The 25,556-nt window shown below is 41.8% G+C and overlaps 1 pseudogene; it reads right to left on the reverse strand.

Annotated features, from left to right (window-relative positions):
* Positions 1-2,710: 2,710 nt before the first annotated feature.
* Positions 2,711-25,556, reverse strand: part of LOC125755512 (immunoglobulin heavy variable 3-74-like) — a 44,338-nt pseudogene continuing 21,492 nt past the window's right edge.

Consider the following 25,556-nt stretch of genomic DNA (forward strand, 5'->3'; position numbering starts at 1 on the left):
TTATTCCAGACATAATTGCATAGAAAGTTATATATTTGTTACATCTGCTATAAACAAAGTGATTTGGGGATGCCTGGGTTGCTCAGCAGTAAAGCATCTGCCTTCAGCTCAGGGAGTTATCCTGGAGTCCTGGGATTGATTCCCATACTGGGCTTCCTGCATGGAGCCTACTTCTCCCTCTGCCTATTTCTCTGCCTCCCTTTCTCTGTGTGTCTCTCATGAATAAATAAACATAATCTTAAAAAATGGAATATAGCATGGGTGTTATGCTATATGTTGGCAAATCAAACTCCAATAAAAGAATATATATACAAAAGTTCATAATATGCAAAAAATGAAATAAAAAGATTTGTTATGGTTTCTAACTCTTAAGATGATATTTCTTTCAGTTTCCTCACTGATGTACTTGACCTCACATGAACCATTGCATGCACAGCATAGGCACAACTGGAGACCTTGATCCTGATCCTCTGGGCTGATGATCTTTTTCTTCCAGGACACCTGCACATCCTGGATGTGGTACCAATGTCCTCGAGGTCGCAGACACCAACACAGGGCACCCACTCTGTGGTCTGTATGTACAATTCCTTTTTTTGGTGGGAATTTTATTTATTTATTTATTTATTTATTTATTTATTTATTTATTTTTATTTTATTTTTTTGTTTTTTTTTATTTTTTTAAATAATAAATTTATTTTTATTGGTGTTCAATTTGCTAACATACAGAATAACACCCAATGCTCATCCTGTCAAGAGCCCCCCTCAATGCCCACCACCCAGTCACCCCCACCCACCGCCCTCCTCCCCTTCCACCACCCCTAGTTCATTTCCCAGAGTTAGGAGTCTTCCATGGTCTGTTGTCTCCCTTTCTGATATTTCCTACCCATTTCTTCTCCCTTCCCTTCTATTCCCTTTCACTATTATTTATATTCCCCAAATGAATGAGAACATATAATGTTTGTCCTTCTCTGATTGACTTATTTCACTCAGTATAATACCCTCCAGTTCCATCCACATTGAAGCAAATGGTGGGTATTTGTCATTTCTAATGGCTGAGTAATATTCCATTGTCTACATAAACCACATCTTCTTTATCCATTCATCTTTTGATGGACACCGAGGCTCCTTCCACAGTTTGGCTATTGTGGACATTGCTGCTAGAAACATCAGGGTGCAGGTGTCCCGGCATTTCATTGCATCCATATTGTTGGGGTAAATCCCCAGCAGTGAAATTTCTGGGTCATAGGGCAGGTCTATTTTTAACTCTTTGAGGAACCTCCACAGTTTTCCAGAGTGGCTTCACCAGTTCACATTCCCACCAACTGTGTAAGAGGGTTCCTGTAGGTACAATTCCTATACTGGGAGGCTGCCTCCCTTCTCCTGAGACAAGTACCTGACATGGGGGCCTGTTAACTCATGGAGCAGAGTTATGCTTTATAGAACATGAACAATGTTCCTCTGATGCAGCACAGAGATCATCATCATCTCAGGTATGTTTCTACAGTTCTCAGAGTACAGATCCTTTACTCTTTAGTTTGGATCACGCTTAAGTATTGTTGTTTTTACCATTGTAAATGGGATTTATTCTTGGGTTTCTCTTTCTTCTGTATCCCTGTCAGTGTATAGAAATGTACCTTACTTCTGTGCATTGTTTTTATAACCTGTTATGCTGCTTCATTGCTTATTATTTGACTTTATGTAGCCCTCCAGATGGTAAGGGAATTAACGTGTGCAGACCTGAGCCTTGTGTGTTATTCCTGGAAACTGTGGCCAAGGAAGACTATGGTTTGGGTTTTCAGGTCACATCATCCCAGGTCATCCAATGATGCCCATGTTTGTGGTGACTCCCAGAAATGCCCTAGGGACAGAGACACCATTGGGGTGGGCTGGGTGGGGAGGAGCCTCCGCAGAAACTCAGCACTGAAGGGGGGTATTGCAAGGATGATGTGCTGACGTAGACTGAGCTTGAACCTGGCACACCTGTCAGCACAGGACTTGTGACCATAAGTTCATGAATGTCCTACTAGAATGTGATGTGTGTGCTGCTGAAACAGAGAGTGGGTTGGAAAAATTCATCCATGGTGTTCACTTTCTTTCTTTTCTCCAAGCATATTGTCACATTTCAGAATAAAGTGGGAAAATTTCTGACCCTTTTGCAGACAAATCAACAGTCTCAGATTCTGAAGCACAACACCTTCCAATACTTTACAGATGAGACCTCAAGGAATTCCCCCTTTGCTGTCCGCATAGTTTGCAAATATCCCCACTACAACAAGTAATAAAATTAATTTGATGCAAAGTGTTTAACCAGGATCATTCTTTCAGTGTAACTGTAGCTTTAAACCCTGCTAGAGAGAATGATGTGCACATGAGTATATTAACTTTGTCCAAAACCCCTGGCTCATTGCTATGAGGAAGTCATAGGAGGAGAACCCTTGTTGCTGTCACCTCCTTAGCCCACCACCAAAACTGTCCTCTCACCAGGGATTCTGACTCTCCCAGGATGTGGGTTCTCACACTGAGTCTTGCACAGTAGTACACGGCTGTGTCCTCAGACTGCAGACTGTGCAGACTGAGCTTGTGGAGGCCATGCCCTCAGGGTGACTCTTCCCTGGAACTTCTGTGCATACCTTGTGGCACCATCTTTGGGATCATTTCGTCCCATCTAATCAAGCCCTAGTCCTGAAGCCTGTCATACCCAATGCATACATTAGTTAATGAAGGTGTATCCAGACATCTTGGAAGAGACCTTCATGGATGCCCCTGGCTTCCTCAACTCAGTCCCAGACTGCACCAGCTGGACCTCAGAGTCCCCACCTGTGGAGAGGAACAGGAAGGGATATAGACATCCTTGACTGGCCTGATACTGTCTTCAGACTATAAACTAGAGTGTCCTTTAGCAGTAGCCAGTGCTAGCAGGAAGAGGTTTCTCCAGCAGTCCATGGAGAGGGCTGCAATATAAGGGGCTACTGGAGGGAGCATGTGCAGGTTTTGGGTGATGCTCAGGGCACAGATATTCCCATACTTAGCCTATTGCATCTTGGATGATTTGAAAATTCATGAGATGGAGTATTTCATACTCAATACAAGCCTCATCTAGAGAAGGAGCCGATCTCCATCACAGGACTGTGCTATGTAGGAACCTGATACCCAAGTCTTAATCCTTGTTTGACGATGTAGGTCCCCTTCCAGTTTCCTGAACTGCGTGCAAGCACAACATCTCCCACCGATGGTCTAGAAGCCACAGGAAATCCTCCTCATTGTGAAGGCACCTCTGAATGACAGACTCTCTGAACCTGATGTTGGCTCTGAGATCTGAATGTCTTATTCTTGGATCAGTGTGTTTCCAATATGCTGCATCCAATGCGGTAATCAGTGCATTCCCACCTCTATCTCTTCACACCTCAGATATGTAAAAGTGGTGGAATTGCATGCTCTGCAAATGTGCTCCTCACTGTATAGAGTTTAGCAAATGCTCCTGACAGAACAGGAGACTTACACAGCCTGTAGCTCTCCCTGTCCTACTTGCATTTTAGATGGATTTCTGAACTGGATGATGGGCTCTGAGGAGGGCACTTGATGGGATGAGCCCTGGGTGTTATACTATATGTTGGCAAATCAAACTTCAATTAAAATATAGATTGTTTCCTGAACAAGGTGACTCCAACTTCTGAGAGGAAAGCCTTCTCCAGAACCCTGTGTAGCTGTTTCTCTGGCAGCAGTCCTTTGCGTGGTGGTCCTGAGCGTCCCCTGCAGGCCTGACCTGGGCCCTGCAAGTAGGACGCTGTCTGGGCTCACAGGGTATTTACTGAAGGGTCTCAACTCCTGTATTACATGGTGAAGGGGTGCTTAATATGCCACCAAACGTGTGTCCATGTAATTAAATGTACTAAAAAAAACAGCCAGTGCAGAGATACCCTGACCCTCCCTGACTCCCTGAGCTGAAGACAAGTCTTCTGATGGAAAACCATCCTCACTGTTCCAGAGGCGTGATTTCTTTAGTACCAGAAATAGGATTTTAAGCCCAAGAAACTGTACAAACAAACCTTATTTCTTTAATAATTTATTTCCACAGACCTACTTCCTTTGTGTTGTCATGCCTCCCAATCCCCACGCTTTATAAAGATGTAAATCCTATGTACTTTACTGACATCTCTGTGTCTTTATGTTTCACAATCTCCTATATATTCAAAATTGATATTCTTTTTATCCTGTTGTCTTATGTCAATGTAATTATTCAAGAAGCCTAAGACTCTAGAAGGAAATCTTTCTACCCCTACAATGGGTGTGATGTGCCTTCAGATAGCTCTTCCGATGACACCATGTGTTCTGATAACATCTCCTGCAATAGCGACCTGGCCTTCCAAGCTGTGAAGTCAGCAGGGAGACCCCAAGCAAGGGGGGTCTGAACACTGAACCCTAATGGACCCACTTGCCTGGACCCCCAGATGCACTGATACAGTCCATAGTCACTGGAGGCCAGAAAGTCAGAGTTCTCTGGGAAGCCTCTTATCTCACTTAGGTTCCTGGTGTTGAAGATCCCATATGACTATATCTGCTTGTGCAGAGAGGCAGTTCACAACCCATTGCACCTCCACTGTCCAATAACACACACACACACACACACACACACACACACACACACACACTGTAGCTGATATTTGCAGTAAGGATCCCAATGTTCCCTTCTTCCCAGCACCAATCTCATGGGCAGTGTCCTCCACATTGATTCTGGGCCTGGGTGTGACTTGTTTCACAACAACTCTGAAGAAAATATGATTCAAGCAGAGATAGGGAAGTTTTTGCATGTTGGTTTTGTTTGTTCTCCCAGCATCTGGGAACCTGCAGGTCTGTGGATAAGAGGGTCCAGGCCTGCCCTACAGAGTATCATTCCCAGGTTGACACACTCTGTCATTGCTTCCAGAACTCTACCCCATACCCATGGGGGGATATATCAGTAAACCTGCAGACCCTGGATGTCCCCTTTCCCAGAGAACACAGACAAGAACCCAAATTCAGGTCATGGAGGCCCCTGGAAAGGGCAGCCTCCCTAGAAGCAAAGACAGCAGTTGATGCGGGAATAGGGTTCCTGGAATGCTGCATGTTGGATCAGCGTCTCCTACCTGAGTGACATGAAAGTGTCTCTGAACTGAGGTTATCCCTCCTGGAGATCAGTATCTGTCTCACCTGTGCAGATGGGCTCGCATATGGGTCATGTTTCAAGAATAGAAGAGCTGCACATAAAGACCGTAGTGGAGGAGATGCACCTGCTTCTGTTTTGGATAAAATACCTCCTCAATGGATCTTGATGGTGTGTGTAGACAGTCCTTGTGGGTCTTCTACAGGGTCACCAGTAATGATGTGCTCTGGGAGGATTCTGGTCACTGCCCCAGTGTATTATCATCCAGTTTGTCTCATGGTCATCCTCAATAGGGCTGCACACATCACACATCAGGATACATTCAAGTATGTGTCACCTCTGACCAGGGATGGGCCCTGAGTTCATGCCCACCATACAGGAGACCTGGTCAGTGCAAGGAGTCTGGGCTGTGCTGACTGCTGTGGTTTAGCGTGGACACCACCAGGCATGAACTACAGCCTGAGCAGAGGAAGCACAGGAGCTACCATCCATTCACCATCTCTGGGCTACAGATGAGTGCCTGGTGACCCATGATTATGGAAGAGTTGACCCTGAGAATTGGAGGAGCAGAAATATCAGCATCATGTCAGCTTACTCATGTAATGCTCTAGGTCACCTGGTGGGTTGGGCATTAGAGGGGCAGGTGAGTGGGTTCAGCTTTTTGAGAGTGAACCCAGATTCCACATGAGTACTCATTACCAGACAGCTCTGGTTCTGTCCATTCATGGGGCTCCATCTTGCTGGTGGACACTCCTCCTGACACCTGCTCCTTGCACCTCAGACAGCAGGGTCTCCTGTATCTAGGCTTCTGCCAGAACCCTCATAGATATTCAGGTTAAACCAACAAACCAAAAGTAGGGAGATGTATTGGCCAAGACCCCCATGAAAAGAGGGAATGTCCAAGGTCCATGGCTTGGGGGCTGTGGTCTGTATGAATATGGAGGGCCCTCTCATAGAGCTGGTGTCACTTTTGCCCCTGAACGCCTTTCATTCTACTCCTCAGACACATAGGCGTCCTGTAGCCCATAAGCTTTAATCCCTCCAGAGTCCCTGATGTGGTGGTCCTGTGTGCAGAGGGTCATCAAATATCCTCATGAGTAAATGCCTGTGATTCAGAGGGAATGGACCTCCGCTGGAACCTACACAGGGGGCTCCAGAGGGCAGGTCTCATTCCTTAAGCACAAGACACCTGTGCTTAAGAAACTGTGTCCTGGGATCCCTGGGTGGCGCAGCGGTTTGGCGCCTGCCTTTGGCCCAGGGCGCGATCCTGGAGACCCGGGATCGAATCCCACGTCGGGCTCCCAGTGCATGGAGCCTGCTTCTCCCTCTGCCTGTGTCTCTGCCTCTCTCTCTCTCTGTGTGACTATCATAAATAAAAATTTAAAAAAAAATTAAAAAAAAATATTAAAAAAAGAAACTGTGTCCTGTTGCAGGTGAAGAGCTGGGTGCAGGATTGGGGCCTCCTTAGCTTCCAGGCTGAGCCGGAACACGAGGTCCAAGGTCACAGCTGAGGAACCATGGTCCATATGAGGACACAGAGGAAACATGAGCTCTGCCAGTAGAAATCTGTGGGTGTTCAGAGGATCAGGAATGTTACTCTTTCCTTTGGCTGAGCCTCTTCCTACAGTGAAAAGTGTAAATGGGGAGTCCATCATTGCTAGTTATGTAAATACCTGGTAATATTGGGGAATAAAGAATGTACAGAGAAGAAACAATGAATACAGAAATGATAAGTCACAAGGAAAGCAATAAATAACTGCATTATATCAAGATTTTTCTGGGGAATAGAAAAACAAACAATGTTAACTTGCTAATTTTAATGTTTTGAGACTCTCCCCTCTACTATACATGTGTTGAAATCTTGGGGTTCAGAGACAGAAGCATAGGAGCCAGAGAGAAATATAGAATATGCAAAAGGGAAGAATGACTTCTGTGATAGATTGATAATTCATGAAATATTCAATGTACATGCAGGGACCTGTCCATGAGGAGCACAGAGGATGGAGAAATAAAGGTGAAGAACCAAGATACTCCAGACATGTCCATAATAACTATATGTCAATCTGTCCAACCACTTTCTTTATTCCCATGGATAATTGGTATCTGGATGGTGGTGGAGGCTCATCCTGGTTTCGGGAACCATGGAAGCCCCTGTGTAGTCTGATCTCCACGTCTCCTGTTCCGTGGGAGGGGGACACTGACACTTCCATTTCCAACCCAAATTGTTATGTTCTTTCCTAGAACCATAGGTGCCCCGGGTGAGTAAATGACTATTTTGGTTTGACCTTAGGTGTCACTATGTTTATTAATGTTGCTCTTGTTTCTATGGTACCTGGCCAGGGCATGATTGGATTGTTTGTTTCTTTGGTGTTGAGTTTAATAAGTTCTTTATAGATCTTGGAAACTAGCCCTTTATCTGATATGTCATTTGCAAATATCTTCTCCAATTCTGTAGGTTGTCTTTTAGTTCTATTGACTGCATCCTTTGCTGTGCAAAAGCTTCTTATCCTGATGAAGTCCCAACAGTTCATTTTTGCTTTTGTTTCTTTTGCCTTCGTGGATGTATCTTGCAAGAAGTTACTGTGGCCGAGTTCAAAAAGGGTGTTGCCTGTGTTCTCCTCTAGGATTTTGATGGAATCTTGTCTCACATTGAGATCTTTCATCCATTTTGAGTTTATCTTTGTGTATGGTGCAAGAGAGTGGTCTAGTTTCATTCTTCTGCATGTGGATGTCCAATTTTCTCAGCACCATTTTATTGAAGAGGCTGTCTTTCTTCTAGTGGATAGTCTTTCCTCCTTTATCAAATATTAGTTGACCATAAAGTTGTGGGTCCACTTCTGGGTTCTCTATTCTGTTCCATTGTTCTATGTGTCTGTTTTTGTGCCAGTACCACACTGTCTTGATGATGACAGCTTTGTAGTACTACCTGAAATCTGGCATTGTGATACCCCCAGATATGGTTTTCTTTTTTAAAATTCCCCTGACTATTTGGGATCTTTTCTGATTCCACACAAATCTTATATAATAATTTGCTCCAACTCTCTGAAGACAGTCCATGGTATTTTGATAGGGATTGCATTAAACGTGTACATTGCCCTGGGTAACATTGACATTTTCACAATATTAATTCTGCCAATCCATGAGCATGGAATATTTTTCCATCTCTTTGTGTCTTCCTCAATTTCTTTCAGAAGTGTTCTATAGTTTTTATGGTATAGATCCTTTACCTCTTTGGTTAGGTTTATTCCTAGGTATCTTATGCTTTTGGGTGCAATTGTAAATGGGATTGACTGCTTAATTTCTCTTTCTTCAGCCTCATTGTTAGTGTACAGAAATGCCAGTGATTTCTTGACATTGATTTTGTATCCTGTCAGGCTACCAAATTGCTGTATGAGTTCTAGCAATCTTGGAGTGGAGGTTTCTGGGTTTTCTATGTAGAGTATCATGTCATCGGCGAAGAGGGAGAGTTTGACTTCTTCTTTGCCAATTTGAATGCCTTTAATGTCTTTTTGTTGTCTGATAGCTGAGGCTAGGACTTCCAGTATTATGTTGAATAGCAGTGGTGAGAGTGGACATCCCTGTCTTGTTCCTGATCTTAGGGGAAAGGCTCCCAGTGCTTCCCCATTGAGAATGATATTTGCTGTGGGTTTTTCGTAGATGGCTTTTAAGATGTTGAGGAATGTTCCCTCTCTCCCTACACTCTAAAGAGTTTTGATCAGGAATGGATGCTGTATTTTTGTCAAATGCTTTCTCTGCATCTAATGAGAGGATCATATGGTTCTTGGCTTTTCTCTTGCTGATATGATGAATCACATTGATTGTTTTACGAGTGTTGAACCAGCCTTGTGTCCCGGGAATAAATACTACATGGTCATGGTAAATAATTTTCTTAATATATTGTTAGATCCTATTGGCTAATGTCTTGTTGAGAAATTTGCAGAGGAAAACCTCTTGATCACTGTTTTAGTCAATACAGTTAACAGCAAGATGTCTAAACTGGAATGTAAAACAATGATATAAAGAATACAAGGTGGACTTGAAGAAAGGATAGAAAACAATTGAGGTTCCATTTCTGCTGAGATAATTGAGCTATAATTGATTCTGGCCAAATTAAAAATAATATAATGAAGCTGCTACCCAAAATGGAGCTCATAAAATGATGATGTAAAAAATGGAGGTGTAAGTCAGCATTAGGGAAGATAAAATTATGAAAAATAATGACTGAGAAAAAGCTGAAACACAGTTAAAGAACCAAAGATGAAGATTTTTGAAAATCAGCAAATTTTGAAACAATGACATTCCTAAGATAGAAGACCCTAGGAGGGCAGAGAGAAAAAGGGGCAGATGATTTATTCCATGAAATAGTAAGGGAAAAGCTCCCTAATCACAAATTACACAGACTTCAAATTCCAAGAAGTACAGATACTCACATGAGATTTAACAAAAGTAGACCATCTCCAAGGAATTACATAGTTAAACTCACAAAAGACTCAGACAAGAAAGGAGTCTGGAAAGCACCAAACTGCTCTCATGACCCTCACAGCCATCATTCTATCAGCATCTGGAAGGTGATGCTCAGATTCAAGTCCCACAGGGTCAGCAAATCCCCTTTCCCTGGAAATGTTGATAAATCATCATCCTTACACTAAAGTTACACAATCTCCCAACCCCCTGACTCCCTGTAAAGGTTCTCACTCTGCGTGTCCACTGGGCCTTGTTCACACAGAGTCCTAGGATTGTCCACAGGTTACTCCTCTCTGCAGGAGTGAACATGTGAGAAATCCACCCTTTACCTCATGGATGGAAGTTATCAGGGACTTTTCACGACAAATGCAGCAGGAAAAACCATAGCATCAGTGAATGGGTCCACGTGTCACTAGTGTCTTTTCCTGTGCCCCCTGCTGGAACATCATACATGGACTGGGTGGATTAAAAAACAGACACTCATTCCCATAGTTCTGGAGTCTGGGAAGCCTGAGTTCCAGGTGCAGACAGATGTGGTGTCTGGAGAGAGCCCAGATTTTATCATATCCTTTCAATTATTCCCTCACGTGGGGACAAGAGAATGGAGGTTTCCCAGTCCTGCATATAAAGGGCCTTATCCAGACATGACACTGCACCTCCTGACCTGAGTGCTCCCCTAAGGCCCCACCTGCTCCCCTCATTACATGGGCTTATGATTCAACATGGGGATGGTAGAGGTCACACAGAGTGAGCAATATCAACACCTGAAGGCTCCATGAGCTATTCTCTCTAGACGGAAAGTCTCCCAATACAGCTCCTCACCCTGAGGATCCTCAGGGGTCCAGTAGAAGATTATGGTTCATGTGTGAACTGTGTGCACACATGACCTTCGGAACCAGTTGATGACCTTCAGTAGCGGACAGCTTTGAGCTGAGAGTCTGGGTAGGACCTCAGGTCTCTTCTATTTCATGCTTTTTGCTGTTTTCATGATATCACTTTACTCATTTTCCAAATTTTCAGATCATTTCTCTCTACTTGGATTTTGGCTACATTTACTGGTTGACCTCATATCCATCATTCTCAACATGGATATATTTGTAATTATTTCATATTTAGTCACAAGTGTAATCAAGTCTAAGCATATGTGTGTTATCTCCATATCAATAGTTGCTTCCTAAAAAAAAAGAAATCCGAATGGAATAGGTAAACACAGAATCATGTGTCCAGAGAGCCTCCCTGGGAGAAACTGCTCCATGGAGAGAAAACCCAGACCCCGACAGGATACCTGCCCAGAACCTCCATCTGCACCTGCTCCTGGGCCTTCAAGACAGAAGTGGTGAGGAGTGTGCACCCCCTGGTGGTCTCAATCCTTCTACAGGGAGGTTTGTGTCTGGGCTTACACTGAGGTCGCCTCGCTGTGTCCCTCACACAGTAATACACAGCGGTGTCCTCAGCTCTCAGGCTGTTCATCTGCAGATAGAGCGTGTTTTTGGCGTTGTCTCTGGAGATGGTGAATCGGCCCTTCACAGCGTCTGCATAGCTTGTGCTACTTCCACTAGCATAAATCCATGCGACCCGCTGCAGCCCCTTTCGTGGAGCCTGGCGGACCACTGCATGCTGTAGCTACTGAAGGTGAATCCAGAGGCCACACAGGAGAGTCTCAGGGATGCCCCAGGCTTCACCAGGTCTCCCCCAGACTCCACCAGCTGCACTTCACCCTGGACACCTGCAGATACAAGACATCCTGGTCAGGACACTGTCCCACATCCCCTGTTTCTCTCACTCACCTCCACTCACATTCTCAATGTCTCTTGTTCTCCATGAATTACCTTTTAAAATAGTGACAAGGAAAACCCAGCTGAGCACTAACTTCATGGTGAGTTGTCTGTATTTTGTCCTGATCCTAGGTCGGGGTCACCTGAGAATCCTGAGCTGGGGATGCTCTTCAGGCTGCAGGGTCCATGCTGGGCTGGTTTAATGAGTGGAGAGAGGGTCTAATTTGCATGTCCTCTGACTACATAAGCAACTCCAAACTTAAATTCCATCTTTACACGTTATAAAGAAGGATTACTTCAAAATTCTAATCACTTTGTGTAGATCACACTGTGAGTATATGACGTTCAAATTTACCAATGTACTTATCTTTGAATTTCTCTGAGGCCTTTTTTACACTTTCATTAATATAGTTCATTTTTAGTAGAGTATTTCATCTACTTAGTGAAACTTAAGCAATATTATTTATTTTTGATGCCTGTCTAACTGGGGTTATTTTTTTAACTCAATCTTTGTCTTTTATTTTATTTTAATTTTATTTTAAATTTTTATTTATTTATGACAGTCACACACACAGAGAGAGAGAGAGGCAGAGACACAGGCAGAGGGAGAAGCAGGCTCCATGCACCGGGAGCCTGATGTGGGAATCGATCCAGGGTCTCCCGGATCGGGCCCTGGGCCAAAGGCAGGTGCCAAACCACTGCGCCACCCAGGGATCCCTGTCTTTTATTTTAATAAATTTATTTTTTATTGATGCTCAATTTGTCAACATACAGAATAACACCCAGTGCTCATCCCGTCAAGTGTACACCTCAGTGTCTGCCACACAATCATCCTTACCCCCTGCCCCCCTCCCCTTCCACCACCCCTAGTTCATTTCCCAGAGTTAGGAGTCTTTCATGTTCTGTCTCCCTTTCTGATATTTCCCACTTATTTTTCTCCTTTCCCCTTTATTCCCTTTCACTATTTTTTATATTCCCCAAATGAATGAGACCATATAATGTTTGTCCTTCTCCAACTGACTTATTTCAGTCAGCCTAATACCCTCCAGTTCCATCCACATCGAAGCAAATGGTGGGAGATGGAAAAATATTCCATGCTCATGGATTGGCAGAATTAATATCGTGAAAATGTCAATGTTACTCAGGGCAATTTACATTTTTAATGCAATCCCTATCAAAATACCATGGACTTTCTTCAGAGAGTTGGAACAAATTATTTTAAGACTTTTGTGGAATCAGAAAAGACCCTGAATAGCCAGGGGAATTTTAAAAAAGAAAACCATAGCTGGGGCATCACAATGCCAGATTTCAGGTTGTACTACAAGGCTGTGGTCATCAAGACTGTGTGGTCCTGGCCCAAAAACAGACACATAGATCAATGGAACAGAATAGAGAACCCAGAAGTGGACCGTCAACTTTATGATCAACTGATATTCGATAAAGGAGGAAAGACTATCCACTGGAAGAAAGACAGTCTCTTCAATAAATGGTGCTGGGAAAATTGGACATCCACATGCAGGAGAATGAAACTAGACCACTCTCTTGCACCATACAGAAAGATAAACTCAAAATGGATGAAAGATGTAAATGTGAGACAAGATTCCATCAATATCCTAGAGGAGAACACAGGCAACACCCTTTTTGAACTCGGCCACAGTAACTTCTTACAAGATACATCCATGAAGGCAAGAGAAAGAAAAGCAAAAAGGAACTATTGTGACTTCATCAAGATAAGAAGCTTTTGCACAGCAAAGGATACAGTCAACAAATCTAACTGGGATTATTTCAGTAACTTCATATAAATAACTTGTTGGTGTATAGAAACAGCTTTATTGAATATGTTGATTTTATATCCTGGATTTTCCCTGAGTTCATTAGTTAGTACTAAGTGGTTTTGTGAGGCTTGTCCTCATTCAATAGGTATAAGAATTTTCATAAGCATGCAATTTATTTTTCTCCCTGTTTACTGATTAAATATCTTTTTTATTACATAATTTCTCTTTTAATCTTCAAGTTAGGGTCAATTTTTTCCCTCCTTGTCAAATTCTTTGTGTTTTCTAATATTTTGGATTATATAAGGCAGACCTAGGAAAGAAAAAGTATTTCATCTTACATGGGATGAGCTACCTAATATATGAAGTGGGATCTTGTAAGAGGACAGTATGTCTGTTCATGACTTCTACTGTTTCTGAAGTTTCGTTTTGTTTGTTTAGGTGGGTGTTGAGGTTGATAAGCTCATTGTATATTTTGGATTCCAGACCTTAAATAGATAAGACATTTCCAAGTATCTTCTCCCATTCTGTAGGTTGCCTTTTAATTACACTGAGTGATTCCTTTGCTGTGAAAATGCTCTTTCCTTGATGAAGTCCCCATAGTTCATTTTCCTTTCCTTTCTCTTGCCTCTGGAGACACGTCTAGAAGTGGTTGCAGCTGAGATAGAAAAGGTACTGCCTGTGTCATTAGGAGTCTGATGGTATCTTGCCTCATACTTAGGTCTTTCATCAACATTGAGTTTATTTTTGTGAATGTTGTAAGAAAAGTGTTCCCATTCATTCTTCTGCATGTGGCTCTTCAATATTCCCAACACCATTTTTTGAAGAGACTTTCTTTTTTCCATTGGATCTTCTTTCCTGCTTTGTCAAGATTTTTTGACCATAGAGTTCAGAGTCCATTTCTGGGTTCTCAAATTGTTCTATTTGTCTTTATTTGTGTCAGTGCCATACTGTCCTGATTATCACAATGTTGTAATTTACCTTGGCAACCAGAATAGTGATGCCTCCAGCTTTGCTTCACTTTTTCAGGATTGCTTTGGCTATTTGAGGTGTTTGTATTTCCCTACAATTTTTAGAATTTTTTTCTTTAATTCTGTGAACAATGCTGGTGGTATTTTTATATGGATCGCTTTGAATGTGTAGCTTGCTCCTGGTAGTATAGATATTTTATCAATGTTTATTCTTCTAATCTATGAGAATCAATACTTTCTATCTACCTGTGTCTTCCTTACTGTCTTTCAGAAGTGTTCTGGAATGTTTAGACTATACATCCATCCTTCTTTGGTAAGGATCATTCCTCATTATCTGATGATTTCTGGTGCAATTATAAATTGCATCCAGTCCTTGATTTTCTTTTTTCTGTTTCATTTACACTGTAGAGAAAGCCACTGACTTCCTTGTATTGATAATATATGCTCAGATTTTGCTGAATCCCGGTATCAGTTCTAGCAATTTTTCGATGGAGTCTTCGGGATTTGTAGGTAAGTTACCTTGTTGTATGTGAAGAGTGAAAGTTTGACTTTTTCTTTGCTGATTTATATGGTTTTTACTTCTTTTTTTTCTGATTGCTGAGGCTAAGACTTCTAGTACTATGATGAAGAACAGTTGTGACAGTGGGCATCCCTGTCCTGTTCCTCATTTTATGGGAAAATTTCTCAACTTTTCCCTATTGAGGATGACTTTTCTGTGTGTCTTCTGTAGACGGCTTTTATGATGTAGTGTATGTTCCCCTATCCCTATACAGTAGAAAGTTTTAATCAGGAAATAATAATCTCTTTTGCCATATGATTTTTGAGCATCAGTTAAGAAGACAAAATGGTTCATATCCTTTTCTGTTATTAATGAGATACATCACACTGATTGATATGCAGACACTGAACCACACTTGCAGAACAGAAATTAAGCCCATTTGGTCTTGGTGTATTTTCCTTTTAATGTGCTGTTGGATCCTATTGTTTATGATGTTTGTGGGAATTTTGCATCCATATTCATCAAGGATATTGGTATGTAATTCTGCCTTGTAGTTGGATCTTTGTCTGCTTTTGAGGTCAAGGTAATGCTGACCTCTAAGAATGAGTTTGGAAGTTTCCTTTAATTTCTATTTTTGGAACAGTTTCAGACATATAGGTATTAATTCTTTTAAAATGCTTGTTGCATTCCCATGGGCAGCCATCTGTGCTTGGGATTTTTATTGTTAGAAGACTTTTTAAGTATGTTTGATTTTCATTTCCTGGTTTTGGATCTGTACAGCTTTTCCATTCATTTCTGTTTCAGATTTAGTTGTTTGTACATTTATAGGAAGGCATCCATTTGTTCCAGATTGCCAAATTTATTGGCATGTTATTGCTCATAATATGCATTCTTTTAATAATTATTTTTAATTTATTTAATATTTTATTTTATTTATTTTATTTTTTATATAAATTTATTTTTTATTGGTGTTCAATTTGCCAACATATAGAATAACACACAGTGCTCACCCCATTAAGTGCCCCCCTCAGTGCCCATCACCCAGTCACCCCACCCCCCACCCACCTCTCCTTCCATCACCCCTAGTTTCCCACAGTTAGGAGTTTCTCATGTTCTGTCTCCCTTTCTGATATATCCCACTCATTTTTCTCCTTTCCCCTTTATTCCCTTTCACTATTTTATTTAACTTCATTTTGCCAACATACAGTAACACCACGTGCTCATTTCATCACGTGCTCTCCTTAGTGTCTGTCACCGAGGTACCAAGTCCCACCACCCACCTCCCCTTCTGCAACCCTTTGAGTTCGAGAGATAGGAGTCTTTCATGTTTTGTCTTCCTCTTTAATTTATCCCTACTCAGTTTTCCTCCTTCCCCTGTGATACCTGTCACTATTTCTTATGTTCCACATATGATGAAACCATGATGATTGTCCATCTCTGATTGACTTATTTCACTCAACATAATACTCTCTAGGTGCATCCATTTTGATGGAAATGGTAAATATTTATTCTTTCTGATGGCTGAGAAATATCCCCTTGTATATATAAACCATATCATCTTTATCCATTTATCTCTCAAAGGACATCGTGGCTACCCCCAGATTTTCACTATTCTGGACATTGCTGCTATGAATATTGGGATTCAGATGCCCTGATTTTTCATTGTATCTGTATCTTAGGGATAAAACCCCAGCAGATCAATTGCTGGGATGTAGGGTAGCTCTATTTTAACTCTTTGAGAACTTCCACAGAGTTTTCCAGAGTGGTTGTATAAGTTCACATTCCCACCAACAGTGCAAGATGGTTCCCCCTTCTCCACATCCTCTCTAAGATTTGTTGCTTCCTGTCTTGTTAATTTTCACTGGTGTGAGATGGTATCTCCTTGTGTTTTAGAAGTGTTTTTCCCTGGTAGCAGGTGATATGGAAGGTTTTTTCATGTGCTTGTTGGCCATGTGTAGGTTTTGTTCAGGGAAATTTCTGTTCATGTCTTCTCCCCATTTCTTGACTGGATTCCTTATTTCTTGGGTGATGAGTTTTAATAAGTTCTTTATAGATGTTGGATACAAGCCCTTTGTCTGATATGTCATTTGCTAATATCTTCTCCCCTTCTGTAGCTTGTGTTTTAGTTTTGTTGACAGTTTTCTTTGCTTTGAAGAATATTTTTATCTTGATGGTGCTCCCAGAATTCATTTTTGCTTTTGTTTCCCTTGCTGTTATATATATATATATATATATATATATATATATATATATATATATAATATATATAACATATATATATAACAAATATATATATATTTGTTGCATGATATATCATGCAATAAATTGTCATGGTTAAGTTCAAAATAGTTGTTCCATGTCTTCTCCTCAGAGATTTAGATGGATTGTTGTCTCACATTTAGATCTATTAACCATTTGGACTTTATCTTTTTGTCTGGTGTAACACAATGGTCCAATTTAATTCTTCTGCAGGGGTATATACAATTTTCCCCACACCAATTATTTTTCCTATTTTGTTGAAGATTATTTGTCCATACAGTTGAAGGTCCATTTCTGGGTTATCTACTCTGTTCCATTTATCTACTATTTGTATATTTTTATTGGAGTTCTATTTGCCAACATATAGCATAACACTCAGTGCTAATCCTGTCAAGTACACCCCTCAGTGCCCATCACCCAATCACCCAGTCCCTCCCCACCTCCCCTTCCACTATCCTTGTTCATTTCCCAGAGTTCGGAGTCTCTCATGTTCTGTCTCCCTCTGATTTTTCCCACTTGTTTTCTCTCCTTTCCCCTATAATCCCTTTCAAAGGAATATTACTCAGCCATTAGAAATGATGAATACCCACCATTTGTTTCAATGTGGATAGAACTGGAGGGTATTATGCTGAGTGAAGTAAGTCAATTGGAGAAGGACAAACACCATATGGTTTCTTCTCCGATTTTATACAAACCTTAGGATTATTTGTTCCATCCCTGGGAAGAAAGCTCGTGGTATTTTGATAGAGATTGCATTAAATGTATAAATTGCCCTGGGTAACATAGACATTTTCACAATATTTATTCTTCTGATCCTTGAGCATGGAATGTTTTTTCATATTTTTGAATTTTCTTTGATTTCTTTCATAACGGTTCTGTAGATTTAGAGAACACATCCTTTACCTCATTGGTTAGGCTTATTCGTAGGTATCTTATGGTTGGGTGCCATTGTAAATGGGATCAGTTCTCTAATTTCCCTTTCTTCAATCTCATTGTTAGTGTGTAGAAATGCAGCTGCCTTCTCTGCTTTGGTTTTGTTTCCTGTCAAGTCACTAACTATGTGAGTTCTGGAATCTTAGGTGATATATTTTGGAGATTTATACAAACTATGATGCCCTTTGCAAAGAGTTTGATTTCTTCTTTGCCATTTAGAATGCCTTTTATCTATTTTTCTGTCCGCTGAGTCTAGGAATTCTACTTCTATGGTGAATAGAAACTGTGATATTGGACATCCCTGGTGTTTTCTTGAACTTAGGGAAAGTTCTGATTTCCCCACCGAGAATGAGATTCACTGTGAAATATCCTAGATAGGTTTTATGATATTAAAAAATGTTCTCTCTATCCTTCAATTTGAAGATTTTAATCAGGAATGTAGGCTGTATTTTGGCAAAACAAAAATAGAGCTATCCTGCAAACCAGCGATTGCACTGCTGGGTATTTACCACAGGGATATAGATGTAGTGAAATAATGGAACACCTGCCCCCCAATGTTTAAAACCGTAATGCCAACAATAGCCAAATTGTGGAAGAAGCTGGATGTCATTCAACAGAATACTGGATAAAGATTATATGGCTTATATATACACAATAGAATATTACTCAGCTATCAGAAAGGATGAATAACCACAATTTGCTTTGATGTGTATGAAACTGGAGGATATTATGCTGAGTGAAATTAGTCAGTCAGACAAGGACAGTCATCTTGATTTCACTCATATGGGGTGTATAAAAATAGGGAAAGGAATTATAGGGAAAGGAGGGAAAATGAATGGGAAAAAATAGGGAGAAAAACCATGAAAGACTTCTAAATCTGGGAAACAAAGTGAGCGTCTCTGGAAAGAAGGTGGGTGGTTGGGTGTTGTGACTGATGAACCAGCATTAAGAAGGACATGTGATGTGATGAGGACTGGGTGTCATACAATATGTTGGCAAATTGAATTTAAATAAAGACAATATAGACTACCATATGTTGTGCTAGCTTCTAGCTTCTGTAATGTCATACATGGATGGGGTGGATTAAAAAACAGTCAATCTTAAACTCTGGACTCTGAGAAGTCTGAGGTTCAAGTGCAGGCAAATGTGGTGTCTGGAGTGCCACATGTGCTAGTCCATCCTTTCCCTGTCACCTCACATAGGGCCAGTGGGCAGGAAGCTTTCCCAGGCCTGGTGTAAAAGGGCCCTGATCCCATCATGAGCCTGTACCTCCTGACCTAAGTGCTTCACTAAGGTCTCACCCCTCCTCCCATCACATGAGTGGTTTCAACATGGGGATGGTAGGTCATACACAGTGAGCTGATATCAGCACCTGGAGGATCAATGAGTTATTCCCTGAAAGTAGATGGTCCTCCAATCCAGCTCCTCACCCTGAAGATCCTCATGGATCCAGTAGAAGCTGGTCTCTGAGCACAGTGTACACATGACCTTCAGAAACAGCTGGTGACCTTGGGGAGAGAACAGCTTCCACCTGAGAGTCTGGGTAGGTCCTTGGTCTGTTTATATTATCATTTTATGTTTCATCCTGCTTTGATATATCATTCATTGTCTTTTCCAGGGATTCAGACCATTTTCTACTTAGAATGACAATTTCTCTTTGTTGTCCTCCCAGTTTACAAACATGTTTAGTGTAATTAATCCCCACACCATATCCTTTGTTTCTTGATTGCTAGCTCCATGACCTTCCTTCAACCGTCTTGTTTTCAAAATATAGAATAGGAAATCCAACAAGAATCTAAACCTTTCCTCCTTTGATGTAGGGAGGACACTGACTCCACACAAAATGGTGAGGGTGATAAAGATTTATATGTGTGTGTGTGTGTGTGTGTGTGTGTGTGTGTGTGTGTGTGTGATTTTGACTCCACCTCCTTACCGTGTCATGTTGGAAATCCCTCTGAGTGCCAGGCAGTTACTAACATTATTGTGAGCATTTTGCCAGTAATTGACCTCAACTAAGGGTCTCTTTTCTCTTGTGTTCATTCAAGATTCCTCTGTACCCTGATGTGCTGCATGCACTTAAGCTGCTTCTAGCAAGACTACGTTTTGTTGGGGTCCTTGTTCCATAGAGAGTGACACTGGGACCCATGAAAATGTTCATATGATGTGCATGGAGTTATTTGTAACTGATTAATATTTAGGATCAGAATAAATTAAGTACAACAATGTGCAAATGTATAGTTGATTCTCTAAGGCTCTAAGACAGAAACTGAATAGGAAAACACATAATCAAGTGTTCAGAGAGGCTCCCTGGGGGAAAACGCTTCATGGAGAGGAAGCCCAGACCCAGACAGGAAACCTGCCCAGAACCTCCATCTGCACTTCCTCCTGGGCCTTCAAGACAGAAGTGATGAGTAGTGAGCACCCCCTGGTGGTTCCAATCCCCTTCTGCAGGGAGGTTTGTGTCTGGGCTCACACTGAGGTCCTCTCCCTGCGTCCCTTGCACAGTTATACACAGCTGTGTCCTCGGCTCTCAGGCTGTTCATCTGCAGATACACTGTGTTCTTGGCATTGTCTCTGAAGATGTTGGATCAACCCTTCACAGAGTCTGCATAGTATGTGCTTCTTCCATCACTTCTAATGTATGTGACCCACTGGAGCCCCTTCTCTGGAGCCTTGTGTACTCAGCCCATGTAGCAGCTACTAAGATGAATCCAGAGGCCACACAGGAGAGTCTCAGGGACCCCCTAGGTTTCACCAGGTTTCCTCCAGACTCCACCAACTACAACTCACCCTGGACACCTGCAGACACAAGACATCCTGGTCAGGAACTTTCCCAAATTCCCTGTTTCTCTCATTCACCTCCACTCACATACTCAAGGTCTGTTGTTCTCCATGAATTATCTTTTAAAACAGTGAAAATGAGGGCAGCCCAAGTGGCCCACTGTTTAGCGCCGCCTTCAGCCTGGGGTGTGATCCTGGTGTCCCGGGATCGAGTCCCACATCAGGCTCCCTGTATGGAGCTTGCTTCTCCCTCTGCCTGTGTCTCTGCCTCTCTCTCTCTCTCTCTGTCTCATTAATATTGTACTCTTTCGCCATCTTGCCCCTCCTCTCTCCATAGATAACTTTCAAATTTTCCTGAAAACCTAGGATTTGGCCTGAGATTTAAAGAGATAACACCTACAGAGGAATGCTACAGAGAAAAGAGTTTGCACTTCTAAGAAGGACAACTAGTTTTTAGCCACTCAGCACTGAGCAAAATAACAAGAAACAAGAACTCACCAAAAAAGAAAGCATTATGAACTATACTCTCTCCCACAGAGGTAAAGAATTTGGATTACAATTCGATGTCAGAAAGCCATTTCAGAAGCACAATTACAAAGCTACTCGTGGCGCTGGAAAAAAAGCATAAAGGATTCAAGAGCCCTCATTCCTGCAGAATATAGATCTAATCAGGTCGAATTAAAAAGTCAATTAAATGTGATACAATCCAAGCAGGAGGTCCTAATGATGAGGTTTAACAAGGTAAAAGAACGAGTGAGTGGCATACAAGACAAATTGATGGCAAGGAAGGAAGCTGAGGAAAAAAGAGAAAAACTATCAAAATATCATAAGGATAGGTTAAGGGAAATAAATGACAGCCTCAGAAGGAAATATCTATGTTTGATTCGAGTTCCTGAGGGCTACGAAAAGTTCAGAGTCCAGAAAGTGTATTTGAACAAATCATAGATGAGGACATCTCTAACTTGGGAAGGGACACAGGCATTCAGATCCAGGAGATAGAGAGACCCCCCCCTAAAATCAATATAAACTGCTCAACACCTCAACATTTAATAGTGAAACCTGAAAATTCAAAAGATAAAGAAAGATCCTTAAAGCAGTGAGAGACAAGAGATCCCTAACCTTTATGGGGAGAAGTATTAGGATAACAGCAGACCTCTCCACAGAGACCTGGCAGGTCAGAAAGGGCTGGCAGGATATATTCAGCGTCCTAAATGAGAACAGGCAACCAAGAATACTTTATCCAGCAGGGCTCTCATTCAGAATAGAAGGAGAGGTAAAGGGCTTCCAAGATAGGCAGAATCTGAAAGAATATGGGACCACCATACCGGCTCTGAAAGAAAATATTAAGGGGGACTCTGTAAAAGAAAGAGGAAGTCCAAGGAATCAATCCACAAAAACAGGGACTGAATAGGTATCATGAAGACACTAAATTCATATCTTTCCATAGTAACTTTGAATGTGAATGGGCTTAATGACCCCATCAAAAGGCGCAGGGTTTCAGACTGTATAAAAAAGAAAGACCCATCTATTTGCTGTGTACAAGAGACTCATTATAGACATAAGGACACCTAAATCCTGAAAATAAAAAGTTGGAGAACCATTTACCATTCAAATGGTCCTCAAAAGAAACTAGGGTAGCCATCCTTATATCAGATAAATTAAGGTTTATCCCAAAGACTGTAGTAAGAAATGAAGAGGGACACTATATCATACTTAAAGGATCTATCAACAAGAGGACCTAACAATCATGAATATTTATGCCCCGAATGTGGGAGCTGCCAAGTATATCAATCAATTAATAACCAAAGTTAAGACATACTTAGATATTAATAGACTTATACTTGGTCACTTGAATATAGCACTTTTGAGAAATGACAGCTCTTCAAAGCACAACATCTCCAAAGAAACAAAGCTTTAAATGATACACTGGACCATATGGATTTCACAGATATCTACAGAACTTTATATCCAAACACAACTGAATGCACATTCTTCTGGGTGCACATGGAACTTTCTCCAGATTAGACCACATCACAAATCAGGTCTTAACTGTTACGAAAGGATTGGGATTGTCCCCTGCATATATTCTGACCATAATGCTTTGAAACTCGAACTAAATACCAAGAAATTTGGAAGGACTTCAAACACGTGGAGGTTAAGGACCATCCTGCTAAAAGATGAAAAGGTCAACAAGAAAATTAGGGAAGTTTAAAAAGATTCATGGAGACTAATGAGAATGAAGATACAACCGTTCAAAATCTTTGGGTACAGCAAAAGAGGTCTTGAGGGGGAAATACATCATAATACAAGCATCCATCAAAAACTGGAAGGAACTGAAATACAAAAGCTAACCTTGCACCTAACGGAGCTGGAAAAAAACAGCAAAGATCCTACACCTAGCAGAAGAAGAGAGTTAATAAAGATTCGAGCAGACCTCAATGATATCGAGACCAGAACTGTGAAATAGATTAACAAAACCAGCAGTCGGTTTTTTGAAAGAATTAATGAGATAGATAAAGCATTAGCCAGCCTTGTTATAAAGAAGAGAGAAGAAGGAGGGGCAAGATAGTGGAAGAGTAGTGTCCCCAAGACACCTGTCCCCACTAAATAACCTAGATAACCTTCAAATCATCCTGAAAATCTATGAATTTGGCCTGAGATTTAAAGAGAGAACAGCTGGAATGCTACAGTGAGAAGAGTTCATGCTTCTATCAAGGTAGGAAGATGGAGAAAAAAGAAATAAAGAAACAAAAGGCATCCAAGAGGGAAGGACCCCCCAAGGAGCTGGACTAAGGCCGGGGAGAGTGCCCCCAGGACAGGAAAGCACGTCCCGGTGAAGCAGGAGCTTCACCAATCTTCCTGGCTGGAAAGGCGCTCATAGGGATTTAGAGCTCGACCTCAGGAAGGCAGGGATGCCCTCAGGCTCCCTGGGACACTAACAGACACGTGCACCCCAGGAGAGTGCGCCAAGCACCCGAAAGGGCTGCAGCCTGCACAGGGCTGGACCCGGGAGCAGCTTGGAGGCGGCTACGGCAGAGGAAGAGGCTCTGCGTGGAGGGGGCTGCGCGACCCCAGGAGCAGCTCGGAGGGGCTCAGTCGGCGGCTCCACGGAGAGGGGGCAGCGTGGCTGGGAGCGTGAATCCAATGGTGCAGGCCCGGGAGCAGAGGGCGCCGGGGACACAGCCTAGGATCTGACCTCCCCCAGGGACAGGTAGAGTCCATGAGGGCACAGGACAGCAAGGACACTCCTGCCCCAAGCTCAACAGATCAGCAGTCCCGCCCTGGAGCATCCAGGACCCTGCAGACTGAGAGCTCTGTAGCTACTGAGGGAGCTGAATCCAGGGCTCCAGACCTGGCTGCTTCCACTGTTGCTGTTCCTCCTGGGGCCTCACAGGGTAAACAACCCCCACTGAGCCTCACAGTGGCCTCACCAGATAAACAGGATAAACATTACTCACTGAGCCCTACACCAGGCAGGGGGCAGAGCAGCTCCCCCAAGTGCTAACACTTGAAAATCAGCACGACAGGCCCCTCACCCAGAAGACCAGCTAGAAAGAGAGGGGAAAAACAAATTATTGACCAAGCACCACTGGAAAGTTCCAGCGGAAGCCCGGGGACTTACAGTATACAGAATAAGAGGGTACTCCCCCATATTTTTTTTCTTTTTATTTTCTGTTTGCTTTCCCCACCCCCTTTTTTCTTTCTTTCTTCTTTCTCTTTTTCTTCTCTCTTTTTTTTTCCTTTTTTCTTCCTTTTCTTTTCTCTTTTTTCTTTCCTTCTTTCTTTCAATAGTAACTCTGAACGTGACTGAGCTTAATGACCCCATCAAAAGGTGCAGAGTTTCAGACTGGATAAAAAAGCAGGACCCATCTATATGCTGTCTACAAGAGACTTATTTTACACAGAAGGACACCTACAGCCTGAAAACAGAAGATTGGAGAACCATTTACCATTCAAATGGTCCTCGAAAGCAGAGGTAGCCATCCTTATATAAGATCAACTAAAATTTACCCTGAAGACTGTAGTGAGAGGTGAAGAGGGACACTATATCATACTTAAAGGATCTATCCAACAAAAGGAATAGCAATCATCAATATATATGCTCCGAATGTGGGAGCTGTGAAATATATCAATCAATTAATAAGGAAGATTAAGACATACTTAGATAATAACACTTATACTTGGTGACTTCAATCTAGTACTTTCTACACTCGATAGGTCTTCTAAACACAACATCCCCAAAGAAACAAGAGCTTTAAATGATACACTGGACCAGATGGATTTCACAGATATCTACAGAACTTTACATCCAAACTCAACTGAATACACATTCTTCTCAAGTGCACATGGAACTTTCTCCAGAATAGACCACATACCGGGTCACAATCGGGTCTGAACCGATACCAAAAGATTGGGATTGTCCCCTGCATATTCTCAGACCATAATGCCTTGAAATTAGAAGTAAATCACAACAAGAAGTTTGGAAGGACCTCAAACACGTGGAGGTTAAGGACCATCCTGCTAAAAGATAAAAGGGTCAACCAGGAAATTAAGGAAGAATTAAAAAGATTCATGGAAACTAATGAGAATGAAGATACAACCATTCAAAATCTTTGGGATGCAGCAAAAGCAGTCCTAAGGGGGAATACATTGCAATACAAGCATCCATTCAAAAACTGGAAAGAACTCAAATACAAAAGCTAACCTTACACATAAAGGAGCTAGAGAAAAAACAGCAAATAGATCCTACACCCAAGAGAAGAAGGGAGTTAATAAAGATTCGAGCAAAACTCAACGAAATCGAGACCAGAAGAACTGTGGAACAGATCAACAGAACCAGGAGTTGGTTCTTTGAAAGAATTAATAAGATAGATAAACCATTAGCCAGCCTTATTAAAAAGAAGAGAGAGAAGACTCTAATTAATAAAATCATGATTGAGAAAGGAGAGATCACTACCAACA

Source organism: Canis lupus, chromosome 8, assembly GCF_003254725.2.
Source record: "Canis lupus dingo isolate Sandy chromosome 8, ASM325472v2, whole genome shotgun sequence".
Taxonomy (NCBI): domain Eukaryota; kingdom Metazoa; phylum Chordata; class Mammalia; order Carnivora; family Canidae; genus Canis; species Canis lupus.